Below are 22,357 nucleotides of genomic sequence, written 5' to 3'. Positions count from 1 at the left end.
TTATGTGTTCTGTGCATCTTGGGTAATTTGAACATTTGGGCTAATATCCACGTATCAATGAGTGCATACCATGTGTGTTTTTCTGTGATTGGGTTACCTCACTCAGGATGATATTTTCCAATTCCATCCATTTATAAGTAAGGGGCTGGCTTACAGTTCAGAGGCCTCATTCATTATCATTATGATGGGAAGCCTGATGATCCATAGGAAGCAGAAAGAGAATGTGACAAGCTTCCTCCAACAAGGCCACTCCAATTAGAAGCCTTCTAATACTCAAATAAAGCCACATCTCCTATTAGTACCACTCCCTATGGCATTAGGAGGAGGCACCTTTGTTTAAAGCATCACAGTTGCTTTCTGTCTCTCCACTGAAATGATTGGTACTGATGTTTTTGGAAAAGGATGAGGATGCCCTGGGAGGGGCACTGAAGATATCATCTGGTCAAATTACAAACACGTGAAGGATGCTGCCTGCATCTTGCTTTGTTGTACCCTAACAATCTGACCTATTGAACCCCCTCCTGTGGAGATCTTGATATGTTTAACACCTTCGTTTCTCTCCAGAAACATGTTCCAGGAAGAGGTCACCACTTTAATGTGTTTCTGGAGACCATGTATAAGTAATAAAAATTCAAATAAAACCATTTTATATCAAATAGGCTTTGTGGTTATTGTTGTTTAATGTTTAACTTTGGGGGTTTTTGTTGTTTTCCCCCTTTTTTTGTTTTAGTTCAACTGATTTTGATTTTTCTGAGGCAGAGTGTTAATATGTAATTTTGGGTGGGTAGAAACTCAGAAGTTCAAAGTGCCCTCAAACTTGTGAATTTATAATTATCTAATATAATAAAACCCTATATTGTAAATTCTAGTATTGTAGATGGGAACCACTGTAGCTGGACAAATTATGAATTTTATAAATTAAATAATTTTATAAATTATCCATTAGACCATGGTGTTTCTTTGTAAGAATAAAAGGAAGACATCTGTGCAAAAACTCTGATGTATTATTTAATCTAAATTAAATCCTTCCATGTTCTTAAGATCAGCATTCTCCTTCTGAAAAGAATACATTTTCTTTACTTTTAAAAACTGAGATCAAAGGCAACGAACAGATTGGGAAAAGATCTTTCCCAATCCTACATTTGATAGAGAGCTAATATCCAAAATATACAAAGAACTCAAGAAGTTAGACTCCAGAGAGCCAAATAACCCTATTAAAAATGGGGTACAGAGCTAACCAAAACATTCTCAGCTGAGGATTATCAAATATCCAAAAAGCACCTAAAGAAATGGTCAACATCCCTAGTCATCAGGGAAATGCAAATCAAAACAACCCTGAGATTCCACCTCACACCAGTCAGAATGGCTAAGATAAAGAACTCAGGTGACAGCAGATGCTGGCGAGGATGTAGAGAAAGAGGAACACTCCTCCATTGTTGGTAGGATTGCAGACTGGTACAACCACTCTGGAAATCAGTCTGGAGGTTCCTCAGAAAATTGGACATTCTACTACCTGAGGACCCAGCTATACCTCTCCTGGGCCTATACCCAAAGATGCTCCAACATACAACAAAGACACATGCTCCACTGTGTTCAAAGCAGCTTTATTTATTTACTATAATAGCCAGAAGCTGGAACTCAGCTATAAAAACAATGACTTCATGAAATTCATAGGCAAATGGAATGAACTAGAAAGTATCATCCTGAGTAAGGTAACTCAATCACAGAAAAACACACTTGGTATGCACTCATTGATAAGTGGATATTAGCCAAAAAGCTTGAATTACCAAAGATGCAATACACATACCATGGGAAGCTCAAGAAGGGTGACCAAAACGGGGATGCTCCTCTCCTTCTTAAAATGGGAAAAATATCCATAGGAGGGGATACGGAAGCAAAGTTTAGAGCAGCCGACTCAAGGAATGACCATTCAGAGTCTGCCCCACATGTGGCCCATATATATACAGCCACCAAAACTAGCTAAGATTGATGAAGCTAAAAAATACATGCTGAAAGGGAAAGGATATAGATCTCTCCTGAGAGATACATTCAGAGCATGTCCAATACAGAGATCAATGCTAGCAGCAAACCACTGAACTGAAAACAGGACCCCCTTGGGGGGAATTAGAGGAAGGATTGAAAGAGTTGAAGGAGCTTGCAACCCCATAAAAACAACAATGCCAACCAACCAGAGCTTCCAGGGACTAAACCACTACCGAAAGACTATCCATGGACTGACCCAGGGCTCCAACTGCATATGTAGCAGTGAATAGCCTTGTTGGGGCACCAGTGGAAGGGGAAGCCCTTGGTCCTGCCAAAGTTGGACCCCCCGGGTAGGAAAATGTCTGGAGGTGTTGGGAGTAATGCCCTTGAAGCCCTCCATTATTGATATTATTATTATGGTTAGAATTAAGTATGACTAGGTTCATGGAAAATCCCCAGCCAGCTGCAGAAGACTAATACAGATCTGGTGGTTAAGATGAATAATGATATGATAAAGCTCTGACCTTGCTGAGAAATACATCTGATGTCAAGATACCCAATGTGATAGCCTGTAACCTTTCTAAAAAACCAACATCCTGCTGACCAATAGATATGACAAACTTGTGACTTTTCTAACATCCTGTCAAGATCAGCTGATTCCCTGACTGTGTCGTTAGCCTGCATAAATGTTTCATACTTCCCCCCTTCCTCTGTTACCCCGGTTATGGTATAAATTCAGCCTTGGGAAAAAGTAAAATTGTCACCTTGATCAGACTCTTGTCCTTCTTCGTGTCTCTTGTCCCCCATTCCTTTCCAGGTACCCTCAGCCCCGTCGTTGACATGGGTGCAGTAAGGGAGATGTATGGTGGGAATACCTGTATGGGGGAGGGGGAGGGGAGGGTATGGGAGCTTATGGACAGGAAACTGGGAAGGGGAATAACATTTGAAATGTAAGTAAAGAAATATACCTAATAAAATTAAAAAAAAAAGACAACAGAGATCAAGTACACCTTGCTTAGAATAGAGGGCACAAAACAAAGTTCAAAAGGCAAAGTCATCTATGCCTCCAAGTCCTCAAATGGAGTTTATAAAAACAATGTGTTCTTGAAAAGTGGCTTTTTGAGTTTTTCAGTTAAAATTGTGGAGTTTCTTAAACTTTATATTTACTTGCTATTTCTGTTTATTTCTAATCATTTGAAGGCCTGTTCATCTCTTTGGCTTGCCTATTAATTTTAAAGCCTTTGAAAGAAATCACCACAGGTAGATAGCTGGATAGTCACGGACATGTTTGTTTAATCTATCCTTCCTGTGTTAAGACTTGACGTTAAATGCAGGGAGTATTGTGTTTTAAATACTTGTTATTTCTGACCATACTTCTTTACCTCGCTAGAATATTATAGAATAAAAAGGAATTAATGAGGAGATTAGAAGTATAAAAAATAAAAGACAGAATTCTGGAGCCAGTAATATCGGGGCAAGGCAGTGCTCTTCTGACAAACAACCGTCTTATTCATGAGGAGAAAGGTGGCATATTTCCTGAAGATGAGCAAATTCATTTCCCTAGGCAAACTAAGGGTATTCAAAGAAGTAATGGAGTATTTCACTGTTATGAGCTTTAGAAGTGAATCAAGAACTTTTGCTTAGTTATTTAGAAGGAAAGCCACTACAAGTAGTGCAAAAAGTCATAAAGACTATTAAAATCAAAAGAGAAAAAAATTATGTCATTGAGCCAGATGAAATCACAGGAGAAACCAAGCAACAAAACCGTAAGTTGAAGGTTTCTGTGGGTATAAGTTCCTAGGCAATTTTACCTGGGCCAAATGTGGATGCCTTCCCTACGTGCTATATACTTTGAAGCAACCAAGACTTAAGAAGAAAAATTTCAGGTCTCTTGGAAATAAATGTATGCAGAAGCAATGGTGGGTAGTAAAGAGAAGAGAATTCTTAAACAATAAGTGAGTTGTGTGGAGTATTGGGATTAATAAAACAGAAGGACAGCCAACGGTTGTTCAATACAGACATGTGAATAAGTTTTGTCATTTCATAAGTAACTTGGACATTTTTCTCCTCTCTCTCTCTCTCTCTCTCTCTCTCTCTCTCTCTCTCTCTCTCTCTCTGTCTCTCTCTCTCTCTCTCTCTGTCTCTGTGTGTGTGTGTGTGTGTGTGTGTTGTGTGTGTGTGTCTCTCATACATTCCCCCCACACACCCCATTTTCCCTCATATTTTGAAATATATTTTCACTTCTTCTCTGGGCTACCTTTCAGTAGGATTTAGCACTTACTCCCATCTCATGAGATTTCCTCATGATTATTTTCCTTATTCAAAGAGAAGTTCACTGAAGGCCTAATACCATTTTAGATTTTTTTATTACATTTTATACATCGCTAAGCACTTTGCACATGCATTACATATAAGTATTTAAGAAATATAGAGACAGATTTACTTCTTGTAGATCTCTTATTTTGACTATAAATTCTGGCCACAAATTTTACCTACATTAGATCAGGAGCAGCTTTCTTCATTTAGGGGTCTGTGTGGAGACAAGGAAGACACTTTAACAAATATAATAAAAGTGTGTGAATATTGTGCTTCTGATGCTGTCTTATGGAACTCAGTTATTGAGGGGGGTACTATTTTCCATTTGTACAGGAACAAGATACTCAGCCGACAAGAACCATAAAGACCCTGTGCAGACCTTATAACCTTCCATCTTTTCATAACTCCCACCTGATATAGATAAACTCTACAAGTTTTTTAAAATTTATTTTCCATCCTTTGTCAGTTACTTTGGAACTCAGTGAATCTGTTTCTTATTAAGCCATTTTAAAATATGTTGTGTCTTTTCATCCTCTTCTCCACCTCACCAAGACTCTTTTCAAACCAGTCTTCCATCATATTATACATTTTTAGCAGATCGTCTCTGACACATATGGCAACAAGGCAGGGTATAAATTAGTTAATCAGTCAAACAAATCTGGGCACGGGTGCCGCTCACAATACCTGCTTGCCAACAGAACATGCTACAAGCCACCTCTTACTATTTAAAATGAGTGACTGGGACGCTCTGGAGTCAGTGGCTAACAGGGAAGACCTTGCCCACTCTCACAGTTTATTTGGCCAACACAGAATGTTTAAAGTATGAGTTCGCTGCCAAACCCTAGGAATCTGAAACATTGACACAGAATCCAAGTTTCTATAAGAATCCTGTTTTGTAAGTAAGGCTGCAATAACGCGGGAGCCCTGACCACTCCCTGCTACTCAGTCTCAATTCTTGCTATCACCTTTTTTTTCTCTTGCACTGCTTTTCCTTTGAGCTCAGTGAGTTGCCACTATTCACAGCCTTCTCATACTATCAATAAAATAAGAATATATTGCTATCATTGCTGCTTTAATTTGTTTCCTTTTTCTAGGAAGAAAAAGTGACAGACTTCCTTAAAATATTTATATTTCTGTACATGCACTGTAATCTCACGTATGGAGTAATATTAGGTATGACTCAATCCATTGAATCAAATGAAAAAAATGAGAAAGCAAATGCCTCAGAGGTTCACCAGCTTCGTCTTAGTAACTCTAATTTGACCTTTTATTCTAACGATCTTGGTTACCTTTTCACTGGCCATGAGCAATGATAGTGTTAAATGTAAGCACAGTAGTAAAGGATAAACTGATGGAGCAAGTACACATATGCATGTACACACACACACACACACACACATACACACACAAACATACATACATACACAGGCATATACAGAGTGAGAGACACACATGCATGCACACATGCACACACACACACACTTGAGCACGAGTGCACACTCACACAGGCACATACAGAGACACACATACATGAACATACACACACACACACAAACACACACACACAAACACACACACACAGAGAGAGAGAGAGAGAGAGAGAGAGAGACGAGCGTACACAAACCTGAAACTAGAATTAGTTGGCAGTTATGTCTTAAACTCACCCTATTGGTCACTGATCCCTGCCCAGCACTGTGTTTTCGGAATTTGGGGGCCATTACTGCCATTTTATTGTTTATGATTACTAACAAGCTACGTTTTAAAATTTTACCAACATATCAATTCCCTTTTCCAAACAAACTATATACATTTTCCCCGATGGCATTTTAAGCATGAAATGTCTATCTTTCCTCCTTGTACTGTGTGAATAAGGTAGAAAATCCTTCAACTTGGATGTAGGCTCAGCTAATAATGGTAGGAAATGGAAATACATTGAATGAAATAAAAACCCAGAGGGCCAGAAGGTCTAACTCAGAAAAGGGAGAAGACATCTTTATTAAAGGTTGAAGGTGAGGCATGATCTGGGAAAGTATATAGATGTGTCTGATGTTTCTCTGTAATTATTAGGAATAAATGATTAGAGCAACTGTATGTTATTAATGCTGAGCACTTATTCACATCCTATGTGTCCTGGAATGCCTTAAAATTAATTAAATACTGTGTACTCCACACAAATTGTGCAGCACATGTCCGAATCGTTTAGTATAGAATAACGCTTTTACAATCCATTTTTCTGAATTCTTCTAATGTCAGAAACTAGGACTGAATTTATATCAAATATTTTTTCTCTAAAAGTTAAGTGTGAGTGAGGCAAAAAAAAAAAAAAAGCGTACATCTTGTATTACTAGGAAGCTTCCGATTATCAACTAACACTCAAGGACACCGTTGCTTTTTATATGCCTGGGATGTGAGGGAACTTGAAAGTGAGGCCTGACTTAGTTTAAGGGATTTTCTGAGCCACCACTAAGTTGTTTTCCCTTTGACTGTTCTTTGGTTCTTGTCCTGAAAGGAAAGTTCATTCAGTAGTATCACAGTGGATGCTGTCCATGGCGATCTGGATGGGAATCAGTAGCAGGGGGCTTGCCACAATGTATGAGGTTCAGCTGGGATGTCACTCTTCAGAGACACAGTGAGCAACAGGGAAGCAGAGGAAGTTTCTGAATGACCTCCCAGCAGGAGACCAGCAGTCAGGACTGTAATAATGGTTTACATTGGCAGAACTCCACTTCTGGGGTGGTCCATGGTGACATTGTCAAGAATCTCTTTCATTAGCACTGTGAATAGTGCAGGGACAAGTTGGTTGAAAGGTGAAAAGTTAGAAACAACTGCTGTTTTTCATGGTTCTGGAGCAGGGGAGTGCACTTAGAAGCTTGTAAGCAACCGATTTGGAAAGAAAAGGCAAAAATGCTTCCATTTTTTTTCTTGAGCTCTCCCAAACAGTGCATGCGGTTCCTCATTAACAAGCCGTGCGAGCTCTGTCCTTTTGGAACTGTGGCTTCCTTTGGATAGTGTGGGTTTATTTTGCTAGCAAATCACAACGTACTGAGCTTCAGGGATTCTGGCTCAGGCTACTTCCAGGAGCAGTTTTCAAAACTGGAGAATAGTACTGAAAAATCAGAAGTGTGCTACTTAATCAAATTTAATGATTAATAATCTGTGAACCTTTCCTTTTTAGTTAAAGAATTAGAGGTATGTGTCATATTTCAACTCTGCAAACTTGAGAGCTGCAATCTTCTCACATGGTACGGCTCTACCTACTCAGTCCTTCACTTAGGACCAGCCTCGCCCTTGATCTGTGAGGAATCACTGCTTTGTTCTATGCATACCCTTTAGTGTTGGTCAAACACAAATGAAATAGAAGGAGACAGGAAAAAAGATAACTCCCATGATCTAGAGCAGTAGAAAATTGACAAGCATGTCATTTTTTAAGAAGGGTTTTACATGTAAAGAAATCTCAGATTTAGCAGATCTTGAAAAGGATCAAAATTCACTCACAGCTTATTGCCATAAGAACATCCTTTCAAATGTAAGGGGCATTTTAACTGTGTCCAGCTTAATGACATGACGTCTTAACAGTAATAAATAATACTAACATAAAAGTATCTACTTGGATTGACTTGTATTAATTGAGAGATTAGAGGTATGGAGCCCATTATTTGAAATTGTATTTTAATTTGATTACAATACATTTTCAATTCCAAACTCCATTTGCCACGTGCAGTTGGATAACGATATCAGTAAAACAGTGTAGGCTGACTTGTTATTATCAACCCCTTTGTTCTCCAGCCCTGTAATTTGAATGTAGGTGTTGAAGTTTTTCATTCTTCTTCCTGCTGATTCCAATTTTCTCTGGCAAGTCTGGTAAACCTCGGTTTTATAAAATCACAAATGACTGGTGTACCTAGAGCTTTGCCACTGTTCTAGACACATGTTTATCAATATAACAACAGCATCTCTATTTTTCTATTGCTTTTTACTAGAGGAATAAGTTTCCTTATAAAGATCTAGGTCTCCGTGATATGAAAATGCAGATGTATGGTAAGGGGATAAATAGTTAATTGCTAAAAAATGTTGCTTGCTTACTTGTTGACTCATGTTTGCAACTAGCCTCAGATACTCTTCCTCTGCAAGTACCAGTAGGGAGACCAGCCTTTAGCTCATGACGTTTTAGACAGTCATTTTCTTCCATCTACTTTCTCTAAACCAGACATGGGCATAGGTTTTGTCTCTCAAAGAAAGCATACAGGCTTCTAACTTTGGCTTCCAATACTGTGAGATTTCAAGGGATTAGTGTTTCAATTGCTGTAATTAACATACATTTAACCTATATAAGGATCCTTGACATGAGTGTACGGGAAGCCAGAGGTGACATTATTAACAGTCTCCTACACTTTCACACTGACGTGAAACTTGCAATTTTGAATATCTGAGCTGTAAGGAGGTGAGATTTATTTATTAATTATTTTTGTAATTATAGGACTTTAAAACTTGGGAAGAAGTAAGAAGTTACATTTTCACTAAAATAAAGTCAACCAGATACCTTGAGAGGAAAAAGGCTTATCGACTGGTTCTTCTGGCAGTGTTTAAACATCTTAGAAGAGAGGAGTTAGGATTCTCACGAAGTAACTCATGAAAACCCCATATGTTATTTAAAAATATTAGTGAATTGATATTTTTAGTTTTAAATATAGCAATAATGCTTGTTGAGAAACACAAGATAGAAAATTATTATTAACAGTCCAGAATGTGCAACATGTATTTTCAGATACACGGTTACAGATGAAGCATCTGCAGGTTCTAATAGATTCCCATTGTGAGATCATTGCTTATGAACAAAGTAAAGAGTGCTTTGTACTCACAATAGTTTTATCTTTTCTATCATTGTCATGCAGGTATATAGACACTAGAATAGTATATATTCTTCTGTAATTGTTCATTTTCTCTATAAAATACATGAGCTTTTAGAAGAATACTTCATGTATCATTCAGCATAAGGTAATTCCTGAGCAAAATAGCAACATTAGGCCCTTCAAAATACAGATTTTGTGTGTGTGTGTGTATGTGTGTGTGTGTGTGTGTGTGTGTTGCCCAATGTAATATAAGAACAGTACAGGTCACAGTACTTATTTGGAAATTAGTGGGTTTGCCATAGCAATAGTTTCTATATGACATCACACCTTCAGAACTAATATATAAATGTGCATGAACAGGTATATAAATAGATGTATATGCCACATCACATAATATGTATAAATATGCATATGTATACATATTTATACATATGGATTTGCTGTATTTCAAAAGAATGTGGTTCGTCATAGTTAATTTGATTATGCTAGGTATTAATATAAGTAGGCATACAGTTAAGACTGTGTATATATAATACACAATTTAATTTTATGATGTAAATGTCATATATTTCAATTAAAATATAAATATATCAATTTCATTATATATTCTTTATATATTTAATTAAAATATAAATCCATCATTTTCCTCCCACCAGCTCCTTCCAACTCCTTCCATGTATCCCACTCTCAAATTCACCATATTGAAATCTTCCCCAGTTATTATTGTGATGTATGCATAGGCACATATTCCTTGAATCTGTTTTGTTTTCTGCGTTTATATGGTTTCAGGCTTGGCTACTCTATACTGGAAAGCCAGTTTAAGAGCTATTCTTAAAGAGGCCCATCTCCTCTCTCAGCTGTCATCAGTTGTCAGTAAACAAAAGACAGAAAAGAGAAGAGAAATGGAGAGGAAGGAAGATGTGGAAAGCAAAGGGAATGGAAGGGAAGAATTGAGTTATTTTTCAACTTTACATATTAATCGTCTTCCATGGGTCTTTGGGACATAACCAAGGTAAACTAAAATCAGGATGGAGTTGACTATTGCAAAGTCTAATTCACAGTAACCACACAAGGAGTTCCTGGGCACAGGACAGATTACAAAACTCCTATCCACGTTGTTTACAGTGGAGTTAGTCAGTTTATTAGTTAGAGTGCTTCATTATGTATAAAAAATGCCAGTGATAGTCTCCTAGTCAAAATAAACAGGCATAAAGTGTTCTGCATACACAATTTGTGGGGAATAGTTACTTTGCTATTTATTTAATAATTGACCATAAATGGAGTCAAAGTGCAAAGGGAAAAACTAAAAAAGCAGCCCACTAAGGGCTTTTTGAAAGATTGATAAATAATGTGGAATCTCAATTAGGCTGTAGAAGGAATGCAGATATTAAAAATTTGGTCAAGAATCTAATTAGCTGGAGGTAATTAAACAGTCTCACACGGGGTCATTAATCTTTTCCATAGACCTTTGATGTTTTGCACAGTGTCTTCTAGTCATTAATAAAATTCATAACACTCCACTTTGTGCTGTTTTATCATCGTGTTTTTTACTCTGTAAGAGCATAGAGCAAGTGTCATTATATCACAAGGACCTTACTTTAGTTAATTTCTTTTCTTCCCCATATACTTGTTAGGATTAACTATTTAGAAACCCAGATGAGAAGCAAAGGACATAGTTAAATATTTGCTAACTTTAGTAAATAATGCAATCTTACTGTTTTGTTAACAATTTTAGGGCTTTTTTTTTTCCAAAAATAAGGTGCATCCAAATGTCTCTGCAAAAGGTAAATTATTTTGGGAGTGAATTTAGTTATCAGAAAATGCACAAAGCCACATATTAAAGTTTTAATTCCTCAAAGATAGGTCTACTTAATAAAATGGACTAAAAGGAAATTATGAGCAAAAATTGTACATTGAATAGCAATAGGTCAGGATGCATTTAATAGTGCATTCTTTTGATAAGTTTCAAAGTAATGACATATTCCAAACAAGCTGGATTATATAAGACAAGGAAAATACATACACTTCCTTTAGAAAATATGATTTGTTTTTATTTTTTAATATTTTTTATTCTTTAATCTTTTTCTTAAAGTCCAGACTTTATCTTTATCCCCCTCCTTGTCCACCCTCCGACTATTCCACATCTCACACACACACACACACACACACACACACACACACACAACAAACAGATACCCCATCCCCACCCCCACTCCACCAGACCTCCACATTCTCTGGGGCCTCAAGTCTCTCAAGGGTTAGGTGCATCTTCTATGACTGAGTCAAGACCCAGAGGACCTCTGCTATATATGTGTTGGGGTTCTCATATCAGCTGGTGTATGCCGCATGGTTGGTGGTTCAGTGTCAAAGAGGTCGCGGGGATCCAGGTTAATTGAGACTGCTGGTCTTCCCACAGGGTCTTCCTCCTCCTCAGCTTCTTCCAGCTTTTCCCTAATTCAAGCACAGGGTCAGCACCTTCTGTCCATTGCTTGGGTGTAAATATCTGCATCTGACTCTTTCAGCAGCTTGTTGGGTCTTTCGGAGGGCAATAATGATAGGTTATGATGGAAAGAAAAATACTTTATTGTCAGAAAAGTAACATTTATGCATATATTATTTTATTTAAGTCTTCAAAACCAAAGAAACCTTTTGTTTATTTGAATTAACTGTATTTGTAATAGAGCCTATTATTTCAGTACCCATTTTATTTATACTTGGTTGACCATATTAGATTAGCAGAGGATGCTAAAACAGATTCAGTTATTCTGAACAGTTGACTGCATGGATGCCATCATATAGTGGCATTATAAAATGAACAAAAAATGTTTTTTTTTATCTGAAGACACATGAAAACTTAAAATTTATTGACTGCAGAAATTCATGGAATGATATCTGCAAACACTCAGCATGCAAAGCATTATTTTATATTCATTGATGTTTCTAATACAGTGCTTGTCAGCAAACCAAAGAACTCATGCTTATTTAATTAAATTCACCTAAGGTTGCTTCTGGATGTGTAGGGTTTTATGATATTATCATTTTTGTTCAGAATCAGTAGGTGTTTTTCATAAATTACAAATATTTACCACTACTTTTTGAAAAAAATGATAAAGAATAACTATATGATATTAACCCCTATATAATACCACATAAAACGTTGTAACAAACCATGGGATTTAATAACAATATATATATTGTTTTGCTTTGACACCAGGAAGAATTAAGTTTAGAAAAAAATGTCATGAGCATCATAAAAGAATGATATTATTAAAGAAAAATATCTTGACTTTCATTATCAGTACATTATATAAGATTGAGATACAACCCATTTAGCATAATATGAGGAGACAACATATCAAGTTCATGTACAAGAAGGAATCGCTTAGAAAAAATCCATTTGAAATCCCCAGTCAAAAATAGAAACACTCACTCACATTGATTAAAATTTAATAGTGATTTGACTAATCAGGGTGTTTATTCTAAGCAATTACATAGTATTGCTAATTGTTAATTTGTATAGCTTTGTTATTCTCATTAATCTAAAACAGGTTGAGCTTAATGACTAGAGGAATGTAAATACCTCTACCATGGAGGAATAACCAAAAATAAAATAAAGCTAAGTTTAGATCAGACTACGAGATACAGGCCACCTGTGATGGATTTTCTGCATTTCGTTTGCAAAGTAATTATCTGTCTTATATGAAGCCCCAAACAGGAATCTATTTCAAGCAATTTAAAATAACTTCACGTAATAATAAAAAAATGTGTGCAGGGATGTTGGTAACACTGAATCCAAGTAAAATTTTAAATGGAAAGCTTGCTTAAGATGCTTATATGCCTTTGTGTCTATGCATTTGGTGGGGTTTTAGGCATGCCACTTTTATTGAATATTTTTCATATAGGAGATACTGCCTATCTTAGAGGAAAAAATAAACAGACCACATATTAATGCAATTTATCATCTTGTGGCATATAAAAGATCTTTAAAGGCAGTTTTAAAGCAAAATGATTTAAATGTAAATAAAAAATCTATGTATTTAATAAATAATATCAAAGCAGTGTTTTCATGAGTAAATAAACTACATAAATATTAAGGCACTAGACATTTGTTATTTTAATATTTAGGTGCTTTACATACAATGGTTATATTAGCTAACTGGATATTCATGTGCAATTTAAATAGTTTGCTCAAAAATTGAGAACTGCATAGATTGTTTGAGGAGTAAATATGTCCTTTGATAGGTTCATCTGTATCTTTTAGTCTGGGGCTTTTTGCTCTTTCTTTGTATGAACATTACCTAGGAACAAAGAAGGAGTATGTTTGGATCTAATGGAAATCTCTGAGGTTCAATACTAACCCCCAATTTCCTGCTTAACTGTAAGGTCATTCCCCAAACAGCAGGGCATACAGAAATACACAATTCAGGACTGTTATATCATTTCCTGTCCTCCTCCCCATCAACTGTTTTGGCCAGAATGGCTAATCATGACCTATTTTCATCAACTAAAAGTAGCTAAGAAAAGAAACATGAAGTAGAAGAAATCGCTTTCCTAAATGTAGTTATTAAATCTGGACTTAAGAGGGCAGGAGATACTCTATATACAAACAGCAGAAGATGAAGAAAAACCCTGAGAGGGAAAAATCATCCTTATATTCCAGTGACTGATAAGGTGATTTATCTTCAATAAACTCTATAAATGCTTTAGTTATTTGACACCATGATTAACTGGATTTACAATTTGGAAGTTGTAGACTTTCCTACCCACTGTATTCAGTGTACTTCACTGAATTTGAATTGACCATGTGTTTTTTGCTGTTATTTTGTTATTTTGTTCAGACATTTACATTTTCTGGCAGATCTTGGATTCATCAGGATGAGGTGGCTCGCCTCTAAACTGTGACTAGGGTACATGCCAATTACTTAAAGGAACACTTGACGGTTTTCAAATCTTTGCTCTATTCGAAAATACTTCTTTAAATCATTGATAACATAGGTCGTGAATGAATCCATCACTGAATTAGTTTGAATGTCGATGTACAAATCAGCATGTTGATTTCTAATACCTCAGCTGAATGTCTATTACATTCACTTCCTTATTAAATTTAATTTTAAAAATTCAGTGGACTCGAAAATCTGAAAACAATCAACATTTTGGAAACTGAATCATTGGTAATAATCAGTTGTAGTAAGATATTCAGGAAAATCTGTCAATGAGTATAATGCATAGTACATTATTATTATGTGGCACACACACACGTGTGTGTGTGTGTGTGTGTGTGTGTGTGTGTGTATTCACTCTTACATCTCTAATAACATATTCAAATAATTCTGCCAAAATTTCAGTGTTACTTCTGTGGATATTTTCAAATTTATTATTCATTTCATTACCAAACTTTCATTATAAGTGTTTAGAAAACCTTTCATGAAAACTAGGATATTTCACCGCTTCTAACATGAAATTTAACTTGTCACTATAATAGATATTATATGAAATGAAATATTTTTTCAAAAATTTTTAGTAATCTCAGTGTCACTTAACTAACTAAACACTATAAATATTAAAATAGAAAAAGTGAACAAAGCTAAAATGTCTACATTCCTTGGCATGAAATGGTCATGGAGCAGAAGAGAGGCATATTACGAGACTAAGGTTGGATCTACTACTCTCACGAAGACACTAAAGTAAACAGTGGATTTGTTTTAAAGGAGACTTATTTGCCTTGGATCTAAGAATTACGAAACATCTTTACTTTCAAAATTAAAAGTTGAACTTTAGGCTACTCCTGGACTTCCTGTGTTAATGATTCCCCTTTTAAAAATTCTTTATTTTTGAAATTATGATTATATCATACTCCTCCTTTCCCCCAAACCCTCCCACATACCCACTCATTGCTCACCTTTAAACCTGTCATCTTTTCTTCATTAATTATTGCCACATACCTTTATATTTATAAATACCACCTATTCAGTCTATATGGTATTACTCACACATTTGTTTTACTTGACACTTGATAATCAATTGTTGACCCTTCTTTTAGTGTCATTGAAGGAACTAAAGAACTTCTAGGATTATCTGCAATGAGACTTACTTTCATTCTTACTAATATCAACTTACTTGTCATTTACAGACTTGAGTGATGATCATCTCTGACACAGAAGAGTTACTTCACAATATACTCTACGCTCCTATGCCTTCATGTGTAGCATTTCCTCAGTAACATATTTTGAGACTTTAACCAGTAAAATGAATTTCTAAATTCATTTTACTAGCATATTCCACCTAAATATCATACTCATAAAATATGCAATTTATATACTTCAAATGTTTAACCATTAAATTAAAATATTTTATATATTTATTGATCTAGCCTTAGGAATTCTGAAAGGCTTTGGATCATATGGGGGCATATTTAGAGTTTGCTATTTTCCATGATTTCTCTGAACTACTTATCTTGGGAAAGACTGAAACTAGATTCATAGGATCAAACATAGTTGCCATATTTCTGCCTGGATAAATCCTTATATGAGTTTCAATATTTGTTCTAAGGCCAGATAAGTCATGTTCTCTTAGGAGGTGACTTCTTGACATTTCCTTCCATATTTTAACTTCCAGTGATACAGTATATGAAAATCACTAGCTGATAGTGTATCCTCATTCCAACCTTTTGTAGTGAGCTCTATCAGCCATTTTTCTGAGGAATTAATCATTCATTGTCCTTGAAATAAACAACGGCTTATCTGAAGGAAATAACAACCTAGACACTGATGATACAACCATTTTTGCCTCCAGAACTAACATGAGATGTAAAGAAAAGCAGATGTGAGAAGTCAGGTACAAATTCTGGACCACGATATGGCACACCCCTAAAGATGAGCTTTCTAATTAATATAAACAAATTTTGAGAATATGTGTCTAAATGGATATTAAATTCGTCAGACATTGAGAGAAATATAAAGCTAGATTAGGTTGAGTTTGTTAACATTTGTCCATGGAGCTGATATTGTGTGTTAATGCTACAGCTGAGATTATATTCATGATTCTTTCCTCAATAATGGGAGGTCTAGGAGAGATGTCTTACATTAATCCTATAAGAAAGAGATTTCTGAGAGATGTATTTATGTCATTGATCTTTTATGTGATCATAGATGTGACACTGCCTAATGTGATGGTTTAAATGCTCTGGGTCTAATTAGACCCCATATTACCAAGAACCAAAAGCACTACTGAGTCACAACAAACAAGATGAAGACATTTATTATAACAGACATCATAGCAAAACAATGTTCAAAATTCTCTTGCCGATGTAGACCTTTGACACTAACTCATTAATCATAATGTTTCCAGAAGGGAAATAAGCAACACTACTGTGACAGCTTGTTTTAGTTGCCAACTTGATGCAATCTAGAATCATCTGGGAAGACAGACTTAATGAGGATTGTCCAGATTTGGATGGACTGCATGTATGTCTGCAGTGGATTGTCTTGTTTACATTCAGGCTGGATGACTCACATATCGAGCAAAGCACCATTTACTGGACTTGAGTGTAGAAAGTGAACTGAGTGTGAACATTTATACATTAACTACTTTTGTTCCTAGACATGACATGATCCAGTTCCTATCTCATAACTTACTTTCTATGGTTGGTTGTAAACTGGAATTGTGAGACAAAAATCAACCTGCTCTCTAATTTGCTTATCAGCAAGAACACTAAATATGGTACTAAGATACCTATTATGATGTTTCTCAACATTTAAGCCATCAAGTTGTGTAAGTAGAAAAATTCCATAACAAAGAAATTAAAGAATGTCCTAAATGACCTCAGTAACCAATTTCTATAATTAAGTCATTTTTCAGACCCAAATCTCTCTAATCAAAGGAGGATGGTCTTCTAGAATAAAGGTTTCACTACCACAATAAAACGATTTACTTTAGTGCTTATCCCAAAGAACTATTTAGCTACTTTTGGTTAGTGCCATAAAATACTATAAGTAAAAACAATTTATAGTGGACTTTGGGGGTTTTCCGTTTCCCATGAACTGCCCGTAAGGTCAGGGGAGGCATAGGTACAGGTAGCTAGAGAAGGAAGGTGGAAGATCACAGTCTTAACAGATCATAGCAGGAAAGGAAGATGGGGGTTTGCTGAGGCTAGAGATTTTCAAATCCTTCCTTCAGCAATGTTACATGATGTCATCCAAGAAGTGCCACCACTTGAGGACCAAGTGATCAAGTGCACAAGTCTATGGGAATATTACATATTCCAAACTCTACACCTCTTACAGCTTTCTATATAAATAACCAAACATTTTTGGAAAAAGAATTACTTAGAACCTTTGGAGCCTATTGGCTAGTGGCTTTGGCTCTGAATTAACATTGATTGTCGCAGCCCTTAAACAGCACTATTGACCTCCAGCTAAAGTAGGGAATGACGAAAGTCAGAAGTCTGATTTATCATGGGGTACAACAGATCTTTGAACTTACCGTGTGGTTATTTCTATGGCGTCATAATGAATAATTGGAAGATATACACTTAGAAATTGGCAGAATCCCCACATTGGTTCCTTGCCCTGTGAAGTCAGGACTATTAAGGTTGGAAAGGTCAAATGAAACTTAATAGAGTTGCTGCTGCCAAACCAAATAGTGAAGCAAAATCATATCACTGAAGGAAGGGATTACACAGGTTAGTGGAGGCACTTGGGATTTTAGAAAACTTATCTGTAGACAGTGACTTTTTTTTTTTAAGAGATAGCTCTTATCTTGCTATTGGGATTTCAGTGAAAACTAGATTCTTGATTGTAAGTTACCATGCAACTTGAGCTGACAGGTAGAGCCTGAGTGAGATGAGATTTAAAATTTTAGGAAGTTGAATTAGTACAGCGACAATCTATTATTGACTGAAAGTGTTACATACCTAATCGGTCCAAAGCATATTCTCAAGGCAAAATAATATTACATGAATTTGTTGCATAATGACATTGTCCTGATACAACACTTATTTACTTGTGTTTTGATAGTCATGTGATATGATCAGTGGCTGGAGAAACAGAGCAATAGGGTTCTGTTTATGAATATTTCTGCATGCTTTGGAGACACCACCTAGAACTGAAGAACTGGAATATCACATTCCCATTCTACAACAATAAAAGGCGGAGTTGACAGAAAACTTCAGTTGTCAGAACACTGGGCACTGCACTTGGCTGTTCATTTTTTCGGTAAGGGAAAAAGACCAACTGTGAATATATAATAATTTGTTGGCTGTAGCCATTGGTTAGATTGGACAGCTGAAGACTTGTGGGAAGATAACTAGAAAATTTGACATTTGGGAAGCAAGTTATATGAGTAGATCACTTGAAATTTGCAGAGGGTATAATGATACCTGTGTCCCATGTAAATATATATTGAAAGGTGACTTCAAAGAAATGTACCTCACAGACACTGGATAGGAAGACTCATTCTGTGAAAGTAGGTAACTTCTTTCCCTACCCATGCCTGTCATAACCTAATGAGCACGTGACTTGTATAGCCATGGTAGCAGCGATGGAAGTGATTCATGGGATGGGCCCACCAGCATGCACTTCTATTCAACAAAGCAAACAATAGCAACAATAGCAAATAATAGCTATTATTGGTGCTTAGTGTTAAGTCCTCCTGCAGGGACTAGTACTTAGCTCATAATGTGGCATAACTCCCCAGGAAAACCATTCAATGATCTGGTGACAGGTTGTCTACATGGTACAGTTCTTTTGTGAGAATGGCAAGTATTCCGTCTTTGGAATAGATTCTTATTCTGGCTTATCCTTGTCTGCACATAAATCCTCTGCCAAAGCTACTATCTGAGGACCTAGAGATTACCTTACAATCCTCATGTTGTTCCATACAAGATTTTCCACGAACAAAGAGTTCACTTCCCAGCCAAAAAAGTGCAGCAGTAAACACATGCTCATGGATTTCCTAAACCACATTTCCCATCATATCAAAACAGCTGTTTTGTAAAAGTATGGAATGATCTTTTAAAGCTATGCTTATAGGGTCCAGGAATAGGGCTTAGTGATTAAGAACATGAACTGTTTTTTAATAGGACCCAGGTTTACTTTCTAGCACCCACATGGTGGCCCACAACTGCTTATGGATCCTGTTGAGGGGATGTGATGCTTTCTTCTATTATTGATATATATATATATATATATATATATATATATATAAAACTTTTAAAATACGTTTTTACTAAAATAGAATTACATTACAGTCCTCTTCCCTTTTCTTTGCCCAGCCCCTCCCAGACATCCTCCCTCAACACCTTCCCATGCTCCCCAACTATCAAGCAATACAACCTACTGATTCAACTTTGCTGTTTGTTTGGGTATGGTCTTCAATGATGAGCACTGTGTATTGGCTTTGGGGAACATAGTCGAAATTTCGACAGAATGATGAGCTAGAATACCAGGAAGTCTCTTGTAAATAGTTTCTTCTAGAAATAGCTGCAAAGTCAAGACAAGGACAATGACAGGATCAATGAACAATGTCAAGATGGAAGGAGAAATTTTCATTGGAACCCCCCTTTAGACAAAGACGTACAGGCAAGTAATGACTGCAGCAATAAGAAAAATTAGCCACTCCCATGAATGAGCGACCTTGTTTGTTGTTCAATAATTCCCTTTGTAAAAAAAGTACCTCAAGCATTAAGTAGGAAACCTCAGGCTACAGGGTTTTTGAAGATTATCCAAAAAGGGGTACGTGCTCTGAATTTGCATCTACTACATGGTAGTGCTCCTTCTGTAGCTAGAATTCATGGGTACAGGAATCTGGGATGAAAGGAGTAATCGTATCATTGCCTATCCACCCAGTGACTAGGCAAATTTTGCTTCCTGTTCCTGTGACATTCTCTTCTGCTGATCTAGAAATGTTGATGCCATGGGGGAAATGAAAATGGGAGTCCTTCTTCCAGGAAGTGTAACAAACACTCCATTGATGAGCAAACTCTTCCAGGCCCCTTTGCATTCCTGACACTAATGAGTCAATAGGATAACAAAGGAATTACAGTGTTAGCAGAGGCAATTGACATAATCAAGGGGAAAATGCTCTGCTTCTCTACAATGCAGAAAGGAAATCTATTTCTGGAGAGCAATAGAAGCTTTCTGATTTCCTTGGTGTTACTTCATCATGTGATTAAAGTTCATGATAATTATAAAAACCCACCCACAACAGGATGATAAATGGCCCAGATGCTTTAAGAATAAGGGTTGTGTATAAACCTTCCAGGTATAGAACCAAGAAACACTCAAATTCTTGCAGTTGGTGGATAAAATAAAGAGTAGGTAGCAGAAGAAGGTAGTTATAAACAACGGCTTATGCCATTTGACTATTTACAGAAACAGTGTGCTCTGGGTGTTTCTATACTATTTTTAAAGACCATTTTTATACACAGGCACTGGCATCTGTGTGTTTATTCCTCTGTTTTGTTTTATCTTGTTTTGTTTTGTTTTTCTTTTGTTGTTGTTAACCATGTAGTATAATACTGGTTGAGTTAAATGTAGTTTTATCTGTTTTACTGATTCATATTTTCTGGGAAAGAGTAGCACAAGCATAACAAGAAAGGTATACTTATGACATTTTTATTATCTTCATTTGGAGACTATTTATAGAATAAAATGATTTAATCTAGTGGCATATTCGATAGACTGGCAATGGCCAATCTTCGGTGGTAATTTGCATGGCTCTGTTGTCAACCTGGAAGCATGCTTTTGCAAGAAGTATTTTATGACATTTCCTGGAATAATTTGTTTAGGTGTGACCCTCTTACAGAGTAGGTAGCACTTTCTGATTGTAGCCCACATATAAAGATATCTGAGAAAAAAGCAGTGCTAATTTTTACCTATATGTCTGTACACCTTGAAGGTGAGGTCATCCACTCTGGTGTTGTCTTTTCTGACAGCAGAACCCAGCATCATTCACCGTTCAATATGGACTCAAGATTATATTCTACATGATTCCTTCAAGTCTCCATTTCTTCCTAAGACTCTTAAACTATGCAGTATAGTGGACTCAGAGAATACTCTATGGTTTGAAATGTCTCCATTGTACCAATAGTCTTCTTGAGCTAAATTCATTATGTAAATTCTGTTATTTTATTCCAGACTAGAAAAATGTCAGATGACCCTCTTATATACCAAAGCCTTTTCAAAGACTCGAAGTTTAGGTGTAAGTGAATACATGTGCTTAGAATACCCATTATCCTTAGTATAGTTACATGATTATACAGATACAAGAGAATAGTTTACTTTTTCCTACTTTCTTCTTAAAATAAGCACTATATACCTGCTGTGTAGGGATGGCTTTGTTTTTATCAGTTTGACTTTCTATGTTTATTTTATCAAGTAGCCTCAAAATGTTATTCCCAAAATAGGAAGACTAAGACCATTGATCCTAATTACATGGCCAAATTAATTAAAACAAGCAGTTAATTAAAGCAATGATTTTTTATTTGTGTCCAAAGGTTGCCTCCCTTTCAGGCAGGTTTCCAGAGGTTGGCATTAGAGGTGAGGAAGATGAGGTTTCTATAATGCTCAAGGGTAAAGAGATTCTAAATGGGGGATTTAGAGGGCAAAGTAGGTGTGGTTCAGGAGCAAAACATAAGCATCACAAGTTAGTCCTACAGACCTGTTGAAGAAAGACATGGTTGTATGGTGAGCATAACAACAAGGTAGCCATAGCATCCTTTTCGAAACAAAGGTTAAGATTTCAAGATGGTTACTAATTTTGGTTGGGAGGGGGACAAAACAAATGAACACAAAATCATGATTGCCATACCTAAGAGAGGCAATTCAGTGTCACTTGTAGTTAAGGTTTCAGATGGTGCATAGCCTACTCTGTGAGAAATAGAGGTTTATTCATAAACAGGAATGCACCGAGCTTGTCCTTATTACAAGATGAGTTTAAATTCTAGGATTGAGGAAGGCTGGATTCTTCATTCACCCTTGTATTTATTTTATGGCTTTGTCAAATCTTTGAGAGGATCTTAGCACATTTTATGGGTTAAGGAGAGGGAAAGCTGCAATGCAGTAAAAGTATTATTGCCACATCATAAATTATACCTGTTTGGTTGGCATACATATATAGATTTTAAGGTAATACAATTTTGGTATACCAACATGTACTCTATGTAGCTATTTAGTCCTTTTGCCAGGGAGTTTCCTTGGACTTAATATTCC

Source organism: Rattus rattus, chromosome 5 (assembly GCF_011064425.1).
Source record: "Rattus rattus isolate New Zealand chromosome 5, Rrattus_CSIRO_v1, whole genome shotgun sequence".
Lineage (NCBI taxonomy): Eukaryota > Metazoa > Chordata > Mammalia > Rodentia > Muridae > Rattus > Rattus rattus.
The sequence above is the reverse complement of the archived record's forward strand: the minus strand, read 5'-3'. Positions refer to the sequence as shown.